We start from the raw sequence: 23,733 nt of genomic DNA on the forward strand, positions 1-23,733 counted from the left end.
AAATTGTATTTTATTCATCATTGTGAATGTTGCATACAATAACTGAAAGGTTTCAAAAAAAGGACGAATCAATAAATGAACAATTTTAAATGAACATCATAAAGACCTATGCAGCAGAGAAAAAAACAAAAATAGACACACCAACCAGGGGGCTCATAGCTCCCCTCCTCACTCCCACTCTGCCACAACATCCAACAAGAATGTCTATTCCCTGCCAAGATCTCATAGACCAATAAGCGTTATGAAATGCACTATAATATGGTAGAGAAATCCAGACCTGGGAGCCGAAACGAAGTGGTTGTAGGGTTTCTTCTCTTGTTCTCAGTTTCTTCATCCAGGCTGGAATATAATACTAAAGTCCTTTTCAGCTCTAATATTCTAGTAAGCATATTAGTGCCTGGGCACTGTGGATTATAAAATCATTAGAACATAAGTAGGCACCTGACTCATGAAGACCCAGCTACAATATGCTAAAGAAGGACACAAAAATACTGAAAAGACTATGGGAGACAGAGCATTCATGGAGGTTACTTGCGTTAACTCTGGTAACCGGGGAGCCCAGAGCTTACAACAGGAAGGAAACCTAAGAGGAACATGACTCGTCACCTCCACAGATGGCCTGGGCTCCTCAGCTCCACTTAGACTGTGACCTTGGTGCATAACCTGCCTGTATTTTATCTGCTAAATGGAGTCAGGTATGTTGTGAAGTTTGAGCTAATACACAGAAGGTGCTGAGCACTGCCTTGCATGTCGTAAGCACTCAGTAAATGTTAAGAAACAAAGTCTCTAAGCCCGCCCACTCCACAAAGATGGGCACAGCCACACCACTGACAGAAAACAGTCTTCCTTCCTCTTTCCCACACTGCGTAAGGCCTTCACCATGGCCCTTACATCTTCCCAGTCTTACATCAAAAAAAAAAAAAAAAAAAAAAAAAAGGAGCCCAGTAAGCCCTGTCTTCAACTTCACTCATTAGGGAGGAGCATTCAGGATGAACAGCTTATCATTTTAATACTGTATTTCATCAGATTTAAGACACATTTTTTTCACATTTTAGCATCCCTGAAACAGGGATGCGTGTTAAATAATGGTGTTTGAGATTATTATGGTAATAATGTTGTTGGTTATTTCCCATTCGAAATGCACAGTGTTTCTGTGATTGCATGAATTTCAGGAATTAGTTGTGGCCTCACCCAGGAAACTTGCCCCTGTTTATAGTATTATTTCTATGAAAAAATTAATCAGGAATATTTGCAAAAAGTGAAAACATTTTTGTTAAATGGACACTGCCTAAACACAGAAAGATCTCTCCCAAAATACTAAGCCAAGGTCTGTTAAGGCTTAAATAAAGGACTAGCTAGTTAAGGGGGAAATTTTCCATTGTAAATCATTCAGATAAAGTTCTGATGATGCTGTCATCAATAACAAGTGAGATTGGTAACAAATACAAATTTTGGAGAGTGGAAAATTGACTAAGGAAAGTTGGTTTAAACCTTTGTCCTCCTAACTCGCTTGGCAGCAAGGCCACCAGTTCACAGTGGCAGGTCACGAGCCCTAGGGTAACTGGCATCTTTATGGGGGAAAAAGGGGAAGGAAAGTACAGTGCCAAAATCAAAATAAACTCACTCGCATAGACATAAACACCTCTACACAAAGTGCTATCAGTGATTTGATTTTTGGGTTTTTTTTTAAGAAAGTACATGAAAGCCACTGCCTGAGTCAGCGACAGCCTCCTAGCTACCTCGTCGTAATCACAGCTACAGCTACACACTCAGATAACTGATGAGCCACCATATCAAACAATGCTCACCTTTGTTCAGGTTACTGAACTCTCTCACCCTCCCTCTCTCCAAGCCCACTTCCACTCCCCTAAAATCAGTGTCCGATGTCTTCTGAAAGCTGTCAGGGCACTTCCGCCCTGTTCAGTCAAGCAGAGCGGGTAACAACTGCTTCTCCCCGCACTCACTTGCCCAGCAGTCTCTCTCACTGGCCCACGTAGACCCTCCAGCATCTCAAGAGTTCAGAGACGCTAGGATACAAGGTACCCAACTTCCTCCCACCTCCCGAGTGTGGACAAGGAGTAGCAGCTTGCTGGGCGGGGACAGGGCGGGGACAGGGCGCTTCTGTCCAAGAGGAAGGCCAGCCCGAGATTGTCAGAGTGAGAAGTCTGTGATCAGAGTTTGTCTAAGAAGGCCAGAGCTGGAAATGCCAGCGGGAAAACAACCGCACCAAAGGAAAGCTGCGGAGTGGGCGGTGCCCCCACAATCTCCACTACGCACCCCGGCAGTCAGCCAATGTAAAGATAGTCATACACTCCAAGATATAACAGGCTGTTGGCTCTGCAGCTTCAACACCAGTCTTTTACTCCGCAAGCGCACCTTCTTCCCCGCCAAAAAGAGAGAGAGAGAGAGAGAGAAATCCTAACTGCATCCCTCCCGCTTCCTACTCAGAAATCTTGGAGCCAGGCCGGGTGCCCTAACTTGCTAGGTGGGGAGGCCTGAGATGGAGGTCCTAACGCTCACCACCCTCTCTCCCTAGCTCAAAAGGGCAGCTGCACGAGGGGGAGGCGGGGTTCGGGGTTGGGGGGGTGGTTTGAGGGGGTCCCACGGGGCTGGGAGTGGGAGGCAGAGCTCAGCTCCCGGCCCACACCCGAGTGCATCTCGTCTGCGGACTCCGCTGCACATCCGCTCAGCCCCTCCAGGAGCCCCTTCTCACCTCTCCTCTGTGGCGCCCACTGGTCCCCGCAGTCTCCCAGCTCCCGGGTCTCAGGAGGGTAGGCCCTTAAGTCCCCGCAGGAATTGGGATGGGAGCCGGGAGGGAGGAGGTGTTTGCTCAACTTCTGAGGACGTCAGGCCGCCTCCTCCCGCAGCCAATCAGAGGCCGCCCTGAGGGAACAACCTTCTCCTCCGCCAATCCGCGGCGCAGCCAGGTACTGGGTCATGCCCGGCCCCTGCTCCTCCCCGAAAATCCTCTGCCTTTTCCACCGCTGACCGTGCGTCCTCAGCTGCGGGCATCACGTCCTCCCAGGACAGTTATTGACCAAGTTCGTAACTGACCGTATCAGAGGACATGCAGAGACAGAGAGAGACGAAAATAGTCTGGGTCTTACACGCTAAATAGATGTATTTTCTGGAAAAAAAAAATTGTGAGCTCGTGTAAATAGTGTTCGTTTAGCGAAATACACTTTTTTTTTTAATTTTTTTTTGTTATTCAATTACAGTTGTGTGCCTTTTCTCTCCATCCCTCCACCCCACCCCGAAATACACTTTTTTAAGCATTTTCACAGTCTCACAGCAGGCCTCTGAAGGCAGATGACAGTTCTTCGAACAGTTTTGTTGGAGTCCAGCAAAATGAGACTGAAAAAGTTAGCATATCCACATCCAGCTAATAGTAACAATCCATATGTACCTGACAAAGTCCAATGTTCTTTAAAAGTCCGCACTAACTGGCCCAAGAGGGACAGGGAAAGATGTATTTCATAAAAACTAGCCTCAGCTCAAGAGGCTGAAGGAACACCTGAAGCCCATCTTGGTCCTTCCAGGGAGTCAATGACTAGAGGGTAATCTCCCCTCTCCTGTTTTTATAACTTTCTCCAACACCTTTACATTCTCATACCTGCCACACAGGTGTTAAACTATTAAACTCTCATGTCAATGATCTAAAGCCTAGAATATTCTTATAAACTCCATTCTTATAAGCTCCCACAGTCACCTCAGATGCCTTCAATATGGGAGACCCATTCCACACATACGGGGTGCTGGGTCCACACTCCTAAGATTCTGGGTCACTCATGCTGCCTCTCTTTCTCCCACCTTCTTTGTTTTCTCTCTTCTCTAGATGTTCCTTTACGTATTGTTTTCCTGCAAGACCATGAAGCTGGTAGTTATGCATGTGGGCATTGGAATGAGACAAGCCTAGACTTAATCCCCCCTTTGCCAACTCGCTAGCAAGACATTTTGTCTCTTTAAGCTGCATTTTCCCCATCTGGAAAATGGGAGACATGGAAAATTAAGTTCTCAAAAAAAGAACTTGTTGTCAATACTTGTAAGCTATTATTGAGGCTTATTATTTTATTCTCTCTCATCCTCCCCTCCCCTGTCTTTGTATTCAAAACTTACTCTCATTCTTAAATGACCTTTGCCATAAAGAGAAAAGAGGTGGACATTTGAGCGGGGGAGGAAGGAATGAGGAACACTAGTTTGTTCTACTGATTTCTCAAGACTTCACATTTCCTACATGAACAGCAATTTTTGAGATATCATCTACAATGTGCCCACCCTAATAAAATTATTCTACTCATTATAAACATAAGATTCTCATAGCCAGAAAGTTCAAAGTCAAATGTTGTATAAAATGAGAACTAGTTTGGGAAAGAAAAGTTTCTAAATGATTACTGTGTTGCCTAAATTTCAAATTCACTTGGGAATGAAACATACCTTCTTTATCTACAAGGATTTTAAAAATCTGGTCAGGTAAGATAAAAGCAAGAACCACTCACAGATAAATTGCAATTCCTGAAACAGGCTCTGAGTTGAGATAATGATGTCCTGGGGGAACATTCCCCCCACCCCCATTCTTAGGTGAAAGAAACAGAAAATTTATTGAGGGTGGAGGTGGGGGAGGGAAGGGGGTTCGGCCGGGGTGGGGTGGAGGGATGGAGAGAAAAGGCATACAACTGTAATTGAATAACAATAAAAATTTTTTAAAAAAAGAAAGAACAAAACAGAAAATTTATTACTGGAAACACTGGTTTACCCCCTCGACTATCAGCAGTACTTAAGGAGCCTTCCTGAAAAAAATCTGAGAAAATTCCAAGCCCCTTGGCATTTTCAGGGGCAACCTTTGTTGGTTTCTAATGTCTCACAACGTCCCCAAGGGTCTGTGGCAGCCCTGGAGAGTCAGTCACATGTGCAGGGCATAACTCACAGGGCAAGCTGACTGCCCCCCACCTCCTGCTTAGTTACGGCTCTAAGTCTGCCGGGACTTAAAAATTTCAGTTACACATTACTGTATTTTATAAATCGGGTGAGAGTTATATGCTATAATATAAGCAAATTTGGGGAATAACATAAGGAAATTGGGGAAAAGCAAATTTTGTAATATATCTCACTGACACATGATCAATCTAATATTTTCAAATAAATAGTAGAAAATCCAGTTCTCCTCCTCTCAGCTTCTCTTGAATGAACATCAACAAAAAAAGAAAAATAGATGTCTTGAAGGAGTGAGAAAAGACTGGAGACAAGAGAGACAAAGTAATTAAAATGAAAGTGAAACGCAAGTGTAATTTTTCTGTAATAACTGTAAGTATAATTGCACTAGAGGTAGGGAGACTCAGGACTTTCTTTTTCTAGTCGCTGTGTTGGGTACTGAATGAAACCAATCTTTTACCTCTTAGTAGTCTATTAGTAATTATGTCATTATAGAAAAAGGATGGATAAAAGAATATAAAAATTGTTTTTTGCAGTGTAAGAAGTAGCAACTAGGAAAAGTAATCACAGCATAGTCAAGGTCACAGCCAGAACAGAAAATTAAAAGAGAACATATCCCTCACATTGAAATGACTCGCATTATAATTGCTATCTGTACGGCTTCTCAGAAACAAGTGAAATATGCAAGGAACGGCTAAAGAGCTTCAAAGGAGGATGTGCCCACTGGAACGTGTAGTGCGGGAATGTGTACCGCCCACAATATGCACAGGCCATTCTGTGTTTGTCCTTCATTGTTATCGGCCAACCCCAACCGCTGAAACAAAACAAAGGCAAAATGCCTAATATACCAGAATTTACAAAATACAGGGAGTACTTCCTGGGCTTGTATACATGAGTAAACTCCAAATGTTTGTTCGCTAATTTGTAAATATAGTTGAAATCAACACTTCCCTAAAGCTAAATGCCTAAAATGACAAAGGTGAGTCAAGACAAAGGCCACAGCAATGCGCAAACTCCTAAGAGAGAGAGAGACCTGTGCGTGTGTATTTGGAGCCCACCTGTGTCTACACACCTCTGCTGTCATGTGAGAGAAATAAATTTGGACACAGATAAAACAGGGGAATGAAAAAAGAAAGAAATGAAGGAGAGTGGAAAAAACAAGGATAAAGAATGAAGTGGAGGGTGAGAAACCAATAGCAGGAGGATTGAGGCAAAGTTTACTCATTGTGTTCGACTCCAGAGCAAGGGAAACAGAATGAGCCACCACGGAGTACAGAAAACAAAGATGCTTCAAAAGAGTAAAGAAGTTAAAGGTTTTGTGGAAACACCCAAATCTTAGAATGCCTCTGTTGAATTTTTGTATTGTTTTTTAATACTCACCTGAGGATATGCTTACTGATTTTGAGAGAGCAAGAGACATCGATATGAGAGACAAACATCGAACAGTTGCCTCCCGAACATGTCCCAACCAGGGGATCAAACCCAAAACCTAGGTTTGTGCCCTGACTAGGGATTGAAACAGCAATCTTCTGCTATACAGCATAATGCTCCAAACAGCTGAGCAATCTGGCCAGGCTATCCTCTGTTGAAATTTAAGAAGGACATTAAATTCAAAAAAACTTGGACAGCTACAAACAACTTCTGTTTCCCACCTCTCTCGGGCACAGGTGACCTTGTCTTTTACATCCTCAGCTTATTCCTGGCCACCGCAAAAGCTCCATGGCTGGTGAAACCATGGATGGCCCACCTGCTGAGCTCACGACTATGAAATACCATCTCCCACACAGGAAAAGAACTCTGTCCTTAGCACCTAATGAAGTTCAATGGCCTTTGAAACAGATTGAATAACGTCCTCCCAAATTCGTGTCCACCCAGAACCTCAGAAGGTGACTTTATTTGGAAATAGAGTCTTTGCATATATAATTAAGGAAAGAATCAATATGAGATCATACTGGATTTAGGTGGGTTCTGAATCCACTAAAAAGGTCCTTAGAAGAGACAGAAAAGGACACAGAGGCACCAGGAAGAAGGCCATGTGACCACAGAAGCAGAGATTGACGTTATTCTGATGCAAGCCAAGGAAACCCAAAAACAACTAAGAACTTGATGGAGCAAAAAATGATTCTCCCTAGAACCTGCAGAGGAAGCATGGCCCTGCCAGCACCTTCATAGTGGACTTCTGAGCTCCAGAACGGTAAAACTAAATTTCTCATTCTTAGCCACCTTGTGGTACTCTGTTATGGCAGCCTTAGGAAATTGACACAGACTTTAATATCACCAAAGATCCAGAATGTCCTCCAGTGTTGGGTGATCACCGTGTATCACTGTCTGAGGACACAAAGCAAACTTAAATCACACAATGAACAAAGAACATGGAAACACACAACTACTGCATAGGAAGAAATTTAAAATCAAGATCATTACTCTAAATCAATCTTCAGAAGACTGCTCAAAAAAATAAATAAATAAATAAAAATGAAAGACTGCCCTAAATGTCTGGAGAAACTGAAGCTGAACTACAGATTCACTGTGAGCTCTGAAATCAGTGTGAAATATAGTTACACTGAAGCTGTTTAATTCTCCTTTTAAAAGACCTGTGTCTATGGTGTTGGATAAATGGCCTTATACCTGCAATTTCTACAGGTCCATTTAGTAAGTGTATTTCACTTCAAAAGTATGTGAGAAGAAAGTAGTGGAAACAAACTTGTTTTTAATCACTTCATCCCTGATAAGTCTTCTGGAACTCATGCTCCCTCATGAGGTAGACTGACAAAAAGCATATCAGAGAATTGATGAAAACAGCCTCATTATTATTATTACACATGGTAAACTGGGCACAATAACCCCCAGACTAGAAGAAAAAAAGTCAAAAAAAGGTATCACCCTCAAACAAAATAGATAAACAGCAACAAAATGGAGAGAAGAGTGGCCAATTTAAAACCTGTTTTTAAGTGGGTCACAGATGGTACCAAGGAATTTCCCATATCTCCTTCAGGAATGCCCATTATCTTCTCAAAAAGACCTCTATGGGCTACAGGGATGTAAACTGTAACTAAATTGCTTCTATTCTATCCAAAACAATGATGTGGTAACAGAAGAGTTATGAGAGTCATGGAATCCAAAAAAAATGAAACAGTCTTGTCCATGACAGAGGGTCCTTGGTCACGCCTCTGGCATGTCAGACTCCCTGCATCAGAGACAAAGGGGCATATCCAGATTTGGGTGTGGGCGGGGGTTGAAATACTGCCTAGTGGACCTTACTCCATTTTTTAAAAAAGGCAAAATTTTAAATTCAAAATCAGGTACAAAAATAAATATTTATACGAAGAAAAGAATTTACAGTGAGTTATTAGAGGCTTGAAAATTCAGATCCCATTTTATGACATCTCTTAGGCAATTTACCAAAAACGCTTACTAGAAATGCTTTCTGGTTGCAGTTCTGACTTCTCCTCTCCACCTAAAACACTCTGTAGTTCCCAGCCACTCCCAGCACTCACGGACTCATGAAAGCCAGGGCCTGAAGCTGAAGCCTTTTTGCTTTATGCTACATCTACCTGTGTAGAGAAGGCTGCGTGCAGTTGTGATAGAGATTTCCTTGTGTAAGGAACAGTGCGCTGTCAAGCAGTGACATGTATTCCTTATTGCAAATGAATAATAAACGGACATTGTGGCTTGTCAATCTCTTTTGAGTTCAGTTAGCATGAGTCAGTCCCTAAGAACTAAAAGTACTAGTAACAATGAGGAAGCTTAAATGTAAGGACTCAAGCAAGTAATGCCATCCTGAGAATCCCTGGTTAAATAACCAGCTACACTATATTTTTAACATCTCCAAGGACTACCTGGCTTCTAGTATATATTCTCTTAGCTAGAAATACTAATACTCTTCCCCTTCACACACACACACACACACACACACACACACACACACACACACATTTACTTAGCTAAAATATTAAGATTCTTCTTCTCAGACAAACACACAATATATATATTCTCATCTTATTCTCTAAGGACAAATTATGACCTCAGTTTAGGATGAATTTATATCTCAACTTTGGCTGTGCATCAGAATCACAAGTGAGAAAAAACACTCTAATAAAGATATACAAAGTAGGTTTTTTCTTTTTTTTTTTAAAAAAAAAAAGAGGAATGATCAACTCCATTAAATGAATGGATTAAACCAGAGCCTTCGTTAAAAAGAGTCTCATGTTTCCCTGATGCAAGGTCATAGTAGTGCAGTTCATGGAGTGGAGAGTGGAGGGGGAGATGTATTTGTTAGAAGATAATGACTTAAGTTTTATGCATATGTACTTTGAAGTACAGGCAGAATATATCCAGATAAGATGTTTAGTATCCATTTATTATAATTACATTCACATGTCTTTATCTCCTGAGGTTGTGAGCCCCATGAAGTCAGATAATATATCTTTTTTAAAAAATATTTTATTTCTTTCTTTTTAGAGAGAGGGGAAGAGAGGGAAAAAGAGAGAAAGAGAAACATCAATGTGTGGTTGTCTTTTGCACACCCCCAACTGGGGATCTGGCTCGCAATCCAGGCATGTGCCCTAACTGGGAATCAAATCTGTGAACCTTTGGTTCACAGGCTGGCATTCAATCCACTGAGCCACACCAGCCAGGATAGATAATGACTTGAAGCCTATAATATAGATGGGGCTCAATAAATATGTGATGAATGGATGAACAAACAAATGTGTGGAGCAAATAAGCCACTGTTTGATAATCAGCTCAGAAATGGAATCCTCCAGACAGAGGCTTTTCTGTGCACTTACAAAGTCCCAAACAGAGACAAGAATGCTTGTACCTGAAGCCCTGACACCAGGAGGCTCTGATTCTCTCCTTCTGTCTACTTGCCTACCAGATTCTCCCAAAGAGTACTCTCGTGGACTCTTGATTCCCTTACTCCACATGCCTGACAATTTACGTCACCATTCCTTGCTATTACTCGGTAATGCTGATCGCTTGCCTAGAATAACAACTGTTGTCTGTGCCCATATTCTCAGTATTCTGCATCCTGCCTTCCTAGCTGCACTTTCCCCATCACTTGTTGCAGCATGCCAATGACTGTCCTTACCTGGTTCCTCCCAATTTGTCCTTTCCTCTATGCAGAAAAGAAAGGGCAAGCACAAAGGCTGTTAACTGAGAGAGTTCAGTGCAAGTGTTATCTAAAGAGGTGTGGGTAAGAGTAAGGGAATCAAAAGACCCAGTAAAACACCCAGGGATCAGCAGTGGGGGAAAATTATCACCATCCCAAAATAAAGGCACTAGAGTAGGGAGGAGTGCCTTTAGAGCCTAGAAAATGTTTGGAGTCTTAGAGAAAGAACTGCTGGACAGAAGCTGTAACCATAGTATTGCCAAAAGTATGGCCAAACAAAGGTGGGGGTGGAGAGGAAAACATAGCCCTAACTCCCTTCTCCTTCCATTTTCCCACACCCTGCTGCAGCCTCCTTTTGGCCAAAACTACCTGGAAGCCAAAAGGAAAGGAAAACCTGGTAATGAAATTCACAGAGGTAGTATTCTGGAGCACACAGGGTAACGGCATGGTATTGATCGAGGTAGGGGTTAGGAGAAGCAAACAGAGAATAACTAGAAGGAGAATAGTCCTTTCCTCTTGCTACTCAGCTTTCATTCTTGACCTCTGCCTGGATGAAGAACTTGTGACCCTAACACAGGAGAAATACGAAATTTTATCAGTCACAGCATCATTGCAGTTGTAATAGAGATTTCCTTGTACAGAGAAATATGACTGATACCAGTTCTGTTATACTTTCTACTGGAACCTAAATTGTAATGTTAGTCACCATTAGCATTCTAAATAAAATGTCATGTAAACAACAGTCTAGAGATACTCTCTTTTTTTAAAAAAAAAGAAATTTAAAAAGAGTTTATTCAGATTACTTGCAAACTGGGAAATGTAGTCCTCAGTATGAACTGAGAATACCTTCCAATATGGAGGGGGTAGGGCAGGGTTTATAAAGGCAAAAGTTGCAAAGAGCTGTTGATCAAAGAGATGAGTTTTTAGGGGAGACAAAACCATAAACTTGCATCATTTTCTTTCTGATTGGTGAGGGCAATTCAGTGATCAAGCAAGTGGGGTTGTGAGGTAAGAACAGTGGGTAATACATGATGAAGCACTTATTTATCAAGTTCTAGCTTCAGCCCAGGGCTGTAGGATGAAAAGGTTGACTTTGATCACACAATCACAGTACAAGAAGTATTATTCAACAACAGTACAAGGAGTGCAATTTATCAAACAGTACAATCAATGGGGGGTGGGGGGGATCTGCTGGCTCTGCAGGTAGTTCTGGAGTTACCAAAAACTTTTCCACAAAATCTGAGCCTTTGGTGTTTCTGACTTTATTAAGCTATTGGAATTTTTCATTGCCTACTACTTTCTAGACTTTAAGTTTATCCTTTATGTCCACTTTCCAGAGCAGCCAGAAGTGTTCAATACATTCCACAAGCTACCTGATGGCTGCCACAGCAACTAAATCCCACAGCTATTTGCCCTCTCACTACTTTGTCCTCTCCCTGTACTCTATCACATGCCTCCTTCAATGATAATTTGAGTAATGTGATGTTACCACATTACACATTGTGTCCCATTTCCTACCAATGAGGAGGTTATCCACGCACTCCATTATGTGAACATCTCAATCCTAGAAACCCATTTTGAGGATCAACCCCTTGGGGTTACTTCTGGGACCAATTTCAGCCAGGGTCTCAGAAGGGAAAAGATAGCTCACTAAAGAGTCCCTTGGCTTCTTTTCCTTACCATATTCCAAACTTTTACCAGAGTATATCATCACCCCAACTCAACAAGAAGTTTTCGAGCCAACTCTGGGGATGTAATTTGTAGAGATCCACCTCCTGGGGCACAAAACAAGTCAGAGAAATCTGCAGAATGGATGTGGTAGAGCACTTAAATAACAATCAGCATACATGCTCACACTGACATTTTAAAAACAACTTGTTTTTAAGTTATAACTCCTGAATTATAAATTACAAGGTTGAGAAGACTTTTAGATCTACAGAGTAAAAATAGCAATACTTGTTCCTCTAAATCAATTATTATAAAAAATTATATAAACATGTATATGTAAGACACTGTGCTCTAGAGACCTGAGACACCACTATCTAAATCTATTTCCAAATGGAAAGATTACTCAGCAAATATCAACATACCTCATAATTATTTTACTTTGATTATATTTTCTTTCATGGTTTAATGAGTTTGACTAATATGCTGATACATTTTGTTAAAATGAAATTTATCAGTTTCATATATAATTATAACTGGAAATATTCTTCAGTAATAATATATATGTTTGCTAATGTCATTTGGCACAAACAAAATTATCAGAATATGTATGGATATTTTATTTCCTGGCACTAATGAATACCAAGTCTTATCCTTTTAATAGTAGCAGTCCTTGGAATTGATATTTTTCTTTTTGTTGAATTTTTGTTACCTGCCAAGATGGCATGCAAAACTGGAAACCATAGGTATGGGCTATTTATGCAAATAATATTAAAATTCAGTGTAATGTACACAGTAAGAATATCTATGGATGCTAACATATTTCTACTGGAGAACTTATAGAGCTCTGCTACTAATGGATGGAAATTAAGTTTAACAACACTGATTATACTTCACATGCCTGTGGAGTGGAGAAATGGGAAGTAGAGGTTTTGGGAAGCAGAAGTTTGGGAAAGGAGAGAGATACTCTCATTGTAGGAGCTACCTAATAACCAAGATAAGATCTTACTGAGGTTCAGCATCCTGACTTAAGAGTCACCATTTCCAAGGAAAAGGTTTTATTTGGATTATCACAAGTAGATTTTAATTAACCTTAAGATATGCTTCTCTGGACTGAGACATATGGAGTACATAGTATAACAATATTTGAAGGAAGACTGTAATAAGTTGAAGATATATATGGTAAACTCTAGAGCACTAAAACAAAGATATAGCTAATAAGACAAAAGGAGGGGGGGAATTAATTGTAAAAGAATAATCTATCCAGAAGAGTCAGAAAATAGAAAAATGGAAAAAAGATTAGATGGGATAAATAAAAAAACGATTAACACAGTGGTAAATTTTAATCCAACCATATTGATAATTATATTAAATGTTAATGATTAAAACATTCCAACAAAAAGGCAGAGCTTACCACATTGAATAAAAAAACAAAATATACCAATATGCTTCCTAAAAGAAACCCACTTTAAATATGAAAATATGGATAGACTTAAAAGTAATGAATGCAGAAATACATACTATATAAATACTAATCAAAAGAATATCTATATTACAAGGGATAAAGTGGTGGATTTCAAAATATAAAGAGGTCATATGTAAAATATCTTAGTAAGAGAGCTAAAACTAGAAAACTAGAAAAAACATAAGAGAAAATTTTGTGACATTGGGTTAGTCAAAGATTTCTTAGATTGGATACAAAAAATACTAATCATAAAAGAAAACTGATAATTTAACAATCAAAATTAAGAACTTTCCTCTTCGAAAGACTTTTAAGAAAATGAAAGGGCAAGTCACAGTCTTGGGAAAAAATATTTGCAGATCAAATGACCAATAAAGAACTTATATGTAGACTATATAAAGAAGTCTTGTAACTTAATACCAAATATGCCAAGAGACAGAGTTGTTAAAAGAACTAAGGCACAAACATTTCACCAAAAAACATACATGTATTGCACATAAGGACATAAAAATATGCTCAATATTTATTGGGAACTCAGAAGTTCCCTTAATTCATAGTTGATAGGTTTATGTTATTATATGTGGAAAGCTGTTACTCCAGGAACTGCGTGGCCTCATGACTCCAGGAGTTTGGCAAGCAATTTCCACCTTTGTGTCCCAGAAGGACTGAAAGATGACATCTAAGCCATTGTGTTTCAGGGAGGGAAGGTCCCTGACACGGATAAAGAATTGTTGATCAACAAATAAAGAAGTACTAGGAAAACCACTGCCAGATTGCAACTTTTATCTGCTTAACCTTTTTCCCCAACCCCTTACCTACCCTTTCTTCTCTTTATACAATGGTCGGCTTGAGATGAGATGTCAAGATGGTTTTTGAGGGTAATAACCCACTGTCTTCTCAGATCACTGGCATCTGAATAAAGTGCCCATAAAGATTCAATCCTTGTCTCTAATTATTGCTTCTAGTAGTGACAGGAAGCATGAACACTGACTTTTCCAGTTTCAAGACCCCTAGTCATCAGTAAAATGTAAAATAAAACCACTACACATACAGATGAATTGTAACACTATATTTTGGTAAAGATATGGAGCAATTATTACAGGCAAATATTTCTAATAAAAATGCAAAATGGCACAGCCATTGTGGAAAATAGTTTGGCAGTTCCTTATAAATTAAGCATATACTGATCATACAACCTAGCAATCTCATTCCTTTTCAGTAAATGACTCTAGAAGATTTACTTATAAGAACCAAAATCTGGAAAGAGTTCAAATGTCCATTAGTTGATGAGTGGATCAGCAAACTGTGGTATATAAACTAAAAAAGGGGGATAAAGTACTGACATATACAACATAGATGAATTGCCCAAACATTATGCTAAGTGAACAAAACTGTGGAAGAGGAACAAACTTTCCTTTACCCTCAAGGATTTCCTACTGGGCTAATAATCAAATAGGCATAAGAAAGAGCAAGAGGAAATGACCAAATTTGATACATACAGATGTGTGGGAAACCACATACATAAAAGAGTCAGAGGTCCCACATACACCAAAGTTTCAGATATAGAAAGGGGGAATCTAGGTATATAAGGCATTCTGAGCTAGGGTGAGGTAATAGACCTTCAAAGGGTCATTGCAGAATGATAACAAGAGCAGGTGTTTAGTAAATAGAAGTTTGCCTAAGATGAACCCAAAAAGACATACACCAAGACACATTCTAATTAAAAGGCCAAAAGTTAAACACAAAGAAAGAATCATAAAGCTAGAAAGAGAGAAGCAGTTTGTGACCTACAAGGAAACTCCTGTAAGACTGTCGGCTGATTTCTCAACAAAAACTTTGCAGGCCAGAAGGGATTGATGTGAAATACTCAAAGTGATTTAAAAAAAAAAACAAAACCAAGGACCTACAACCAAGTGTACTATACCCTGTAAGACTAACATTTAGAGTCAAAGGAGAGATAAAGAGCTTCCCAGACAAGAAAAAGCTAAAGGAGTTCTTCACTACCAAATCAGTATTACAAGAAATGCTAAAGATCTTCTTGAACAAGGAGGAAAAAAGTTTTAAATATGAATAATAAAATGTCAATAACTACTTACTTATCTGTTATTACTGTAAGTGCTAATTGATTAAATAAATGATCCAATCAAATGACATAGGGTAGTTGAACGGATCAGAAAACAAGACCCATACATATGCTGCCTAAAACAGACCCACTTCCAACTGAAAGATACACACGGACTAAAAATTTTTTAAAAATGGATAAATATATTTCATGAAAATGAAAATGAAAAAAGAAACTGAGATAGCAATATTTTTATATCAAACAAAATGGACTTTAAAACAAGAGACAAAGAGCATTTTATAATAATAAAGGGATCAATCCAGTAACAGAACACACCTCTTATAAACATTTATGCATCCAATGTAGGAGAACTTAAATATATAAAGCAAATATTGATGAACATAAAGGGAGGGACCGACAGTAATACAATAATAATAGGAAAATTTAACTCCCCATTGACATCAATGGGTGGATCATACAGACAAAAAAAATAAGCAAGGAAACAGTGGCCGTAAGTGACACATTAGTCAAGATGGATTTAATTGATATTTTAATTGACATAACTTATAGGCTGATTTAAAAGTTTTAAAGCTGACAGTCCAACTCCTTTTAGTTTGTGAATACATACTCTCTACACACATGACTTATTATTTGCTAAGAAACAGATAAAGAACCATTTCCTTGGTGATATATCTCCAACATTCTGAGGCATAATCTCAGAAATTTTAGCCTGGAAGAAAAATGTGAAAACCTATTAAGTGTCTTTAAATTGAGGATTGAAACAAAGTATTTTGTATCCTGAAATATACCATTTTCTGCCACATGTATTTGCTGGGTAAGATTAGTCTCTATGCACATCGTTATGGAAATATTTCCCTTCTCTCATGTCTTATTTTTATTGTTGATACTATTCTATTTTTTTGTGTATACCATTATTTCTCTATTAATTTTTGTAGCTTTTTTAATAAAGATTTTATTTATTTTCAGAGAGAAGGGAAGGGAAGTATAAAGAGAGGGAGATAAACATCAATGTGTGGTTGCCTCTAGCACACCTCCTACTGGGGACCTGAGCTGCAACCCAGGCATGTGCCCTGACTGGGAATTGAACCAGCAACCCTTTGGTTTGTAGGCCAGCACTCAATCCACTGGGCCAAACCAGCCAGGCTAATTCCTGTAGCTTTGATTACATATGTAAGTATTCTTAACTTTGAAAATCTTATTATCTAGTGAAAACTAAGAAGTAAACAATTGTGAACTGTCTTGTTATGCCAGTATTCTTTAGATTGATACATCTATGAACACACTTAATAATTTCTACAAATATATATATTTTCTCATAGCATAAAAATTTTTAATGTGGCACAAGACATATTTACTTATAAACCCAAGTATCTTTCTTAAAGGAGATAAAACCATGTTCCATAGTTACTATTTCATAACTTTATCTTATTTGAAAAATAGTCAATGAATATGTATCATAAACTTTAATGTTTCAAGTTACCAAAGATATTTAGAAAATCACTTTTTAATTACATGTATAATTATTGCTAGAGTTAACCGAAAATAAACTTTTTAATCCCATTTACATATATTTAATTGACTTGCTTTTAACAATTAAGTTTAGATTACTTACAAAAATGTCATCATACCAAGGTAAATTTTTGCTAATAAATTTTTATGACAGAGATAACATGAACTTATTTCACTAATAAACCCAGGTAAACTAAAAGTATTATTTAACACTGATAATTCTAAATATATGCTTATTTCACCAAGCCAAACTCAAACCAGCTTTAACATCATGTCTTCCCAAATTATGTGCTTCTAAAAAGCATTTAGATTAGTTTTTGTTATATTTTTGAGATTGCTATATAAGCACTTATTTCAGCCAATTTAATAGAGCTCCTTTCTTATAAGTTAGCAAAACCATCTGAAGGTGTAAAATAGCACACCACACACGTGAATATACAGACTTGAACAGAAACTTCCTAGCTTTCATTTTTAAATTATTGCCATAGAACTGGTAAGATCATGTAAAAGAACACTTATATCCAATCTGTGTTTCAGACAGGATAAATTAAAGTTACCTATATAGATGGCTAAAACTTTTTCTTATTAATATTTGTGGAGAAAGCACTTATGATTTTTATTTATCCATGCAAGGGATCCTTAAAGCCATAGAAGCAGTTTGTACTTTCAAAATCACCCTAGTACCCCCACCGCTTTTTTTCTTTAGTTCTTAGAAAATGGGACTGACAAATATAACTGGGTTTTGAGCTGCTTCTACAGCTATGCTTTTACAAAGATTTGTAAGATAAGAGCAATTGCGTTCAAATTTTGGTCTGTAACTTAAGTGACATCATAGGTTAATGTACCTGTCTAAATACATAATCCCCAATTTGCTTCTTTCCTTCTGGGTATACAGTTATTTTTAACTAGGGGTGGGGGATGCAAAAAAATTCCTATCTGGCTCTAAATCTTCAGCTTCCAATTTTGGCAAATTTCTGATCAAAAAGTTATTAAATTCTTTTAAATATCACATCTGATTTCAACTGGGACACTAAACATTTTTGGCAGTATTGAACAATTCCATGGATCCAAGCAGGCACAAAGGTTACTACCTTCTAGAATCTTTTCTTCTAAAAGCCAAAGGAAGAGACAGCCTTCATGTCCCAGATCCCCAGTGAAACACACCATGTATTTTCACAACATAACCAGGTAAAAGAGATGCAATCAATTAAAGTTGACACAACTTTTTTTTAACATAAAGCCTGTTTAAACATTATAATTTTTATAATTTTATCAATCCTCACATTTCCATATCTTTTAAATCTAATTATAGCCTGAGTCAGGGCTTCACCAATGGATTTTGGCATATCCCATTTTGTTTATTTTATTTGGAAGCCATTGCTTATATTTTTAAGAATATTTGATTGATTATGCTATTACAGTTTTCCCAATTTTCTTCTCCCCTTTATCACCCCTCCACCTGCACCCCCAACCCTCCAGCATTCCCTCCTTAGTTCATATCCATGGGCTGTACATAAAAGTTCTTTGACTTCTCTGTTTCCTATACCATTCTTAACCTCTCCCTGTCTATTTTGTACCTACCATTTATGCTTCTTATTCCCTGTACCTTTCTCCCCCATTCTTCCCTTCCCACTCCCCACTGAAAACCCTCCATGTGATCTCCATTTCTGTGATTCCGTTCCTGTTTTAGTTGTTTGCTTAGTTTTTGTTTTTGTTTTTGTTTTTTAGGTTCAGTTGTTGATATTGTGAGTTTGTTGTCATTTTACTGTTCATAGTTTTGATCTTTTTCTTAGATAAGTCCCTTTAACATGTCATATAATAAGGGCTTGGTGATGATGAACTCTTTTAATTTGACCTTATCTGGGAAGCACTTTATCTGCCCTTCCATTCTAAATGAAAGCTTTGCTGGATAGAGTAATCTCAAATGTAGATCCTTGCCTTTCATGACTTCAAATACTTCTTTCCGGCCCCTTCTTGCCTGTGAGGTTTCTTTTGAGAAATCAGCTGACAGTCTAATGGGAACTCCATTGTAGGTAACTGTCTCCTTTCCACTTGCTGCTTTGAAGAGTCTCTCTTTATCTTTAATCTTGGGTAACTTAATGATAATGTGTCTTGGTGTATTCCTCCTTGGGCCCAGTTTCTTTGGGACTTTCTGGGCTTCCTGGACTTCCTGGAAGTCCGTTTCCATCACCAAATTGGGGAAGTTTTCCTTCATTATTTGTTCAAATAACTTTTCAACTTCTTGCTATTGTTCTTCTCCTTCTGGCACCCCTATGATTCTGATGTTGGAGCACTTAAAAGTTGCCCCAGAGGTTCCTAAGTCTCCCCTCATTGTTTTGATTTCTTGTTTCTTCATTCTGTTCCAGCTGGATGCTTATTTGTTTTGTTTCAAATCATTGATTTGAGTCCTGGTTTCCTTACCTTCACTGTTGGTCCCCTGTATATTTTGCTTTATTTCACTTTGGGTAGCCTACATTTCTTCCTTCATTTTGTGACTGAGCTCAACCAGTTCTGTGAGCATCCCGATTACCAGTGTTTTGAACTCTGCATCAGATAGGTTGTCTATATTCTCATTGATGGAGTTTTGATAGGTTCTTTCATTTAGGCCATATTTCTTTGTCTCAGCACACCTGTTAATGTTGGAAGGGGGTGGGACCTTAGGTATTTGCCAGGGTGAGGCAACCCTCTTTGCTGCATTGTGGTGCTGTCTGTGGGGGAGGAGTCAGAAAGGGAACAATGCCTCCTGCTCACTCTGCTCTAGCCCCACTTTTCAGTGAAATCTCTCATGTGAGACTGTGAGTTTCTCCCACCATGGCAACCCTGGCAGTAGTTTACAGCTACTTGAGTAGTTTGAGTCTTTACTAGTTCTGCCAGCCCCATCTCACCCACGCAGTCTGCCACCTTGCCCTGCATCCTCTCCGCTCGGCTACCGGTCTCCCATCTCTGCCTCTCCTACCAGTCTGGGTGAATGTTTCTTTAATTCCTTGGTTGTCGGACTTCCATGCAGTTTGATTTTATGGCACTTCTGGTTGTTTATTGTTTTTAGATTAGTTGTTATCCTTCTTTGGGTTATGTGAGGAAGTGAAGTGTTTCTACCTACACCTCCATCTTGGCTGGAACTCTGGAAGCCATGGCTTTTTAAGTTCACTGTTAAATGATCTAATCTTATTGGAACATTCCTCATAATAGTCATTGTAGTGCTAGGTAGTGGTTTGGTAGGACCCTAGCTGTATATGGAGTTAAGCCCATGTTTCTGTTTGGCCATATTTTGGAACTTCCAATCTGACAGTCACCAAACCAAGTTCTTAGGATATAAAAGTTCTAGTTTGTTTTTTAGTAGGATTTCATCATTCTTTTTCTTTTATTTTTCTTCTTAAGTACAGGACAATTGTACTTCCAAGATCCTGATTTTTTACAATATCTGTGAATGTCTGAAAGCAAATCAAAAGGGGTTTGAATGGACTTTGATTTTTGTTCTAACTTCTGTCCTTCTCTCTTATTAGGGGAATCTTAATGACTAGCTATTATAACAATGTAAGAGCTCTGTAAGAAAAAAAAATCTTTGTCTTTCAATTTAGAAGATTTTCCAATTAAAAGGATCCATCATTATCTGTCCTTGAGAAGCAGGATCTCAAACCAACACTACAAATGCAAGAAACATCCCCAAAGGAGAGGGGGAAAAGTTGCAACCCTTCCAAGGAAGTCCATCTAAAAAATATGTGAGGTCCTGTCTTTAAATATCTGTTACAAGACACAGAGAATCATGTGCTTTCCCCTTTTTAACAGAATAAGGTTTAAGATTCCCTAAGCTTGGCTCCACAGCCTACTTGCCTACCCCTGAGATGCAGGTGCATCATTCAGTTGGTGGATATGTAGCTCCATGTCTGTTACTCTGAGTAGAACAGGATAAACACACAAAACTCCTTGAGAGCTTGTCATGGCTGGATGGAGAGCAAGGTACACGTTGGCAAGTATATCCTCTGGGTGGTAGAAGTCAGAAAGAAAATATTGTCACTAGTCATTAGGCCCAAGCTCTCAGGACATATAACAAAAGAAGAGAAATCAGACAGATTCAGAGAAAAACAAAATCCATAAGTCTTCATACCAAGTAACCGAGAATCACTAACCCAAGAAACTGGTTAAACAAATATTTTCTCAAGCCAATCAAAATTTAAAAGAGAGAAAAAGATTCTCACCACTTTCACTTCCATCAAATCTTACAGACAGAAATCTGGAGGTATGCTGACATGGTAAGAACCCTTACTTTCTGCTGGCCTATGTCAGATGCCCCACTGATGAGGGACTAAATGTTGGAAAATTTTTAGTTTCAGGTAGAAGGTATGACCCACCCTTACTCCAGGAGACCATAAGCAGTTCCACCTTTGTGCCTCAGGAGGACTGCAAGCAGTCAAGATGGTATCCGAGCCATTGTGCTCCAGAAAGAGACACCGACTGTCCAGGACACAGATAAAGGTCACCACCCAGGGCTCAGATGAAAGAATGCTGCAGGTTTTTATCTGATTGACATTTTCCCTGAATTCCAAACCCCTTACCTACACTTTTCTTCTCTTTATAGAAAGGGTTGGTTTAAAATGGAATTTAAGACGTCTGTTAGGGTACAAATCTGCTGTCTTCTCAGATCACCAGCCATCTGAATAAAGTGCCCGTAAAGATTCAATCCCTGTCTCTGCTTCTCAGGTCTGATAGGTGACAGATAGCATGAATGCCAGCTTTTCTGGTTTCACCATGATTTGCTCATCTGCAGTAGCCTGATGGGTAAACACAGGGTTCCAGCCTGTGAGTTATCCTGCTCACAGCACCGACTGTAGGGGAGGAACAAATTTTGTTCCTTGTTCTCTGCCCTTAAGAACCTTCTGGCTGGTCTAATAATCAAATAAACATAAGACAGATTAACAAGGGAAAATAACCAAGACATACATGAGAAACTCAGAGACCTACATGCACACGATAGAAATCGGGATCTAGGCATATAAGACATTCTGAGCTACAGATGAAGTAATGCACCTTCTGGACTTTGTGGTCATTGTAGAATGATAAGGAAAGAAGATGTTTAGTAAATAGAGGTCTGCCTGTCATATAGGTAGGTCAAAAAGAGATAATTGCTGATAAGCTCTTGTCATATGCAAGGCCACTGATTTAAATTCTTCTAGGTAATAAAAGGAAGGACCAAAAGTTTCTTTAGAGCCTGAAGCCAAAATTGCCCTTAGCTCAGAACAATCCGCATATCACAGAAGTACATCTTGGGGTGATTTGTTCTAAACTCCCACAAACCCAAACATGTAAAACTACATACTATAGTATTTCATTCATATGAAATTATAAGATAGGAAATACTATAGTGACAGAAAGAAGATGGGTGTTTTCTAGGGTCCCAGGGTTGAGGGAAGGCAACTGATTGCAAAGGTCATCGGGAAACTTTTTGAGTTGATGCAAGTGTTTTTTATCTTCATTTCACTTGTGGTTACATGATTATATACATTTGTAAAAACTCATTGAGATATGGACTTACAATCAGAATGTTTTATCATTTTTAAATTAAACTTCAATAAAGATGATTTCAAAGAAAGTAAGCAGAAGGTTTCCAAATTGTGGTCCAAAGGACGCTGGAGTTATAAGCTGGGTGTTTGTGTCCTCCAAAATTAATATGTACAAACCCCAGCCATCAATGCAACGATATTTGTGGATGGGCTTTTGATAGGTAATTAGGTTTCTATTAGGTCAGGAGGGTGGGGCCCCCTTGATAATATATGTGTCCTTATAAGAAAGAAAAAGGAGATCTCTTTATCTCTCCAGAAACACATACCAAAGAAACACCATGTGAGTACACTTTGAAAGGAGGGTGTGTACACTCTATGAAGAGGGATTTCACCAGGAACTACATCTGCCAGCACCTTGATCTTGGAATTCCCAGCCTCCAGGACCATGATGAATAAATTTCTATTGCTACCCAGCCTATGATATTTCATTATAGTAAACTTAGCTGACTAAAACAACTGGTAACTCCAGAAAAGACTAATCACTATTCCAAGAAAAACAGGCCATCTGGTTGTGGAAGCTTGGATAATGTCATGTCATAAATTATTCTCTAAGAACTTTGCAATAAACAAATAGCACATTAAAGAATGTAGGAAATTTCTTGTAACAAAAAAGAGAAGATACTTGTTAACTGAGTTGAGAAAAAATTTTTCCATCAAAACTATTAATTTCTTCAAGTCCTTTGCCCATTTTTTAATTGGGTTGTTTGTCTTCCTCGAGTAGAGTCGTGTGAGTTCTTTGGAGTTCTTATATTTTGGAGATCAGGCCCTTGTCTGAGGTATCATTGGCAAATATGCTTTCCCATACTGTTGGTTCTCTTTTTATTTTAGTGCTGTTTTCTTTAGCCATGCAGAAGCTTTTTATTTTAATGAGGTCCCATTTGTTTATTCTTTCCTTTATGTCCCTTGCTTTAGTGGATGTGTCTGTGAGGATGTTGCTGCATGGAATGTCTGAGATTTTCCTGCCAATGTTTTCCTCTAGGACTTTATGGTGTTACGACTTATATTTAAGGACTGAACAGACACTTCTCCAAGGAAGAATACAGAGGGCCCAGAGACATATGAAAAGATGGTCAGCATCACTAGCCATCAGAGAGATGCAAATTAAAACCACAATGAGGTACCATCTCACACCAGTCAGAGTGGCCAACATAAACAAATCAACAAACAAATGTTGGAGAGGATGCAGAGAAAAGGGAACCCTAGTGCACTGTTGGTGGGAATGCAGACTGGTGAGGCCACTGTGGAAAACAGTATGGAATTTCCTCAGAAAACTAAAAATGGAACTGCCCTTTGACCCAGCAATTCCGCTGCTGGGATTATACCCTAAGAACCCTGAAACACCAATCCAAAAGAACCTGTGCACCCCAATGTTCATAGCAGCACAATTTACAATAGCCAAGTACTGGAAGCAACC

At 38.9% G+C, this 23,733-nt stretch overlaps 1 protein-coding gene across 1 annotated transcript in view; it reads right to left on the minus strand.

Annotated features, from left to right (window-relative positions):
- LOC112299931 (alpha-aminoadipic semialdehyde synthase, mitochondrial) overlaps positions 1-2,849 on the minus strand; it is a 66,583-nt gene extending 63,734 nt beyond the window's left edge. The window contains exon 1 of the mRNA XM_024555168.3: positions 2,714-2,849. The gene's annotated coding sequence lies outside the window, so the exon portion shown is untranslated. The remainder of the gene's footprint in view (positions 1-2,713) is intronic.
- Positions 2,850-23,733: the final 20,884 nt, after the last annotated feature.

This window comes from Desmodus rotundus, chromosome 6 (assembly GCF_022682495.2).
Source record: "Desmodus rotundus isolate HL8 chromosome 6, HLdesRot8A.1, whole genome shotgun sequence".
Lineage (NCBI taxonomy): Eukaryota > Metazoa > Chordata > Mammalia > Chiroptera > Phyllostomidae > Desmodus > Desmodus rotundus.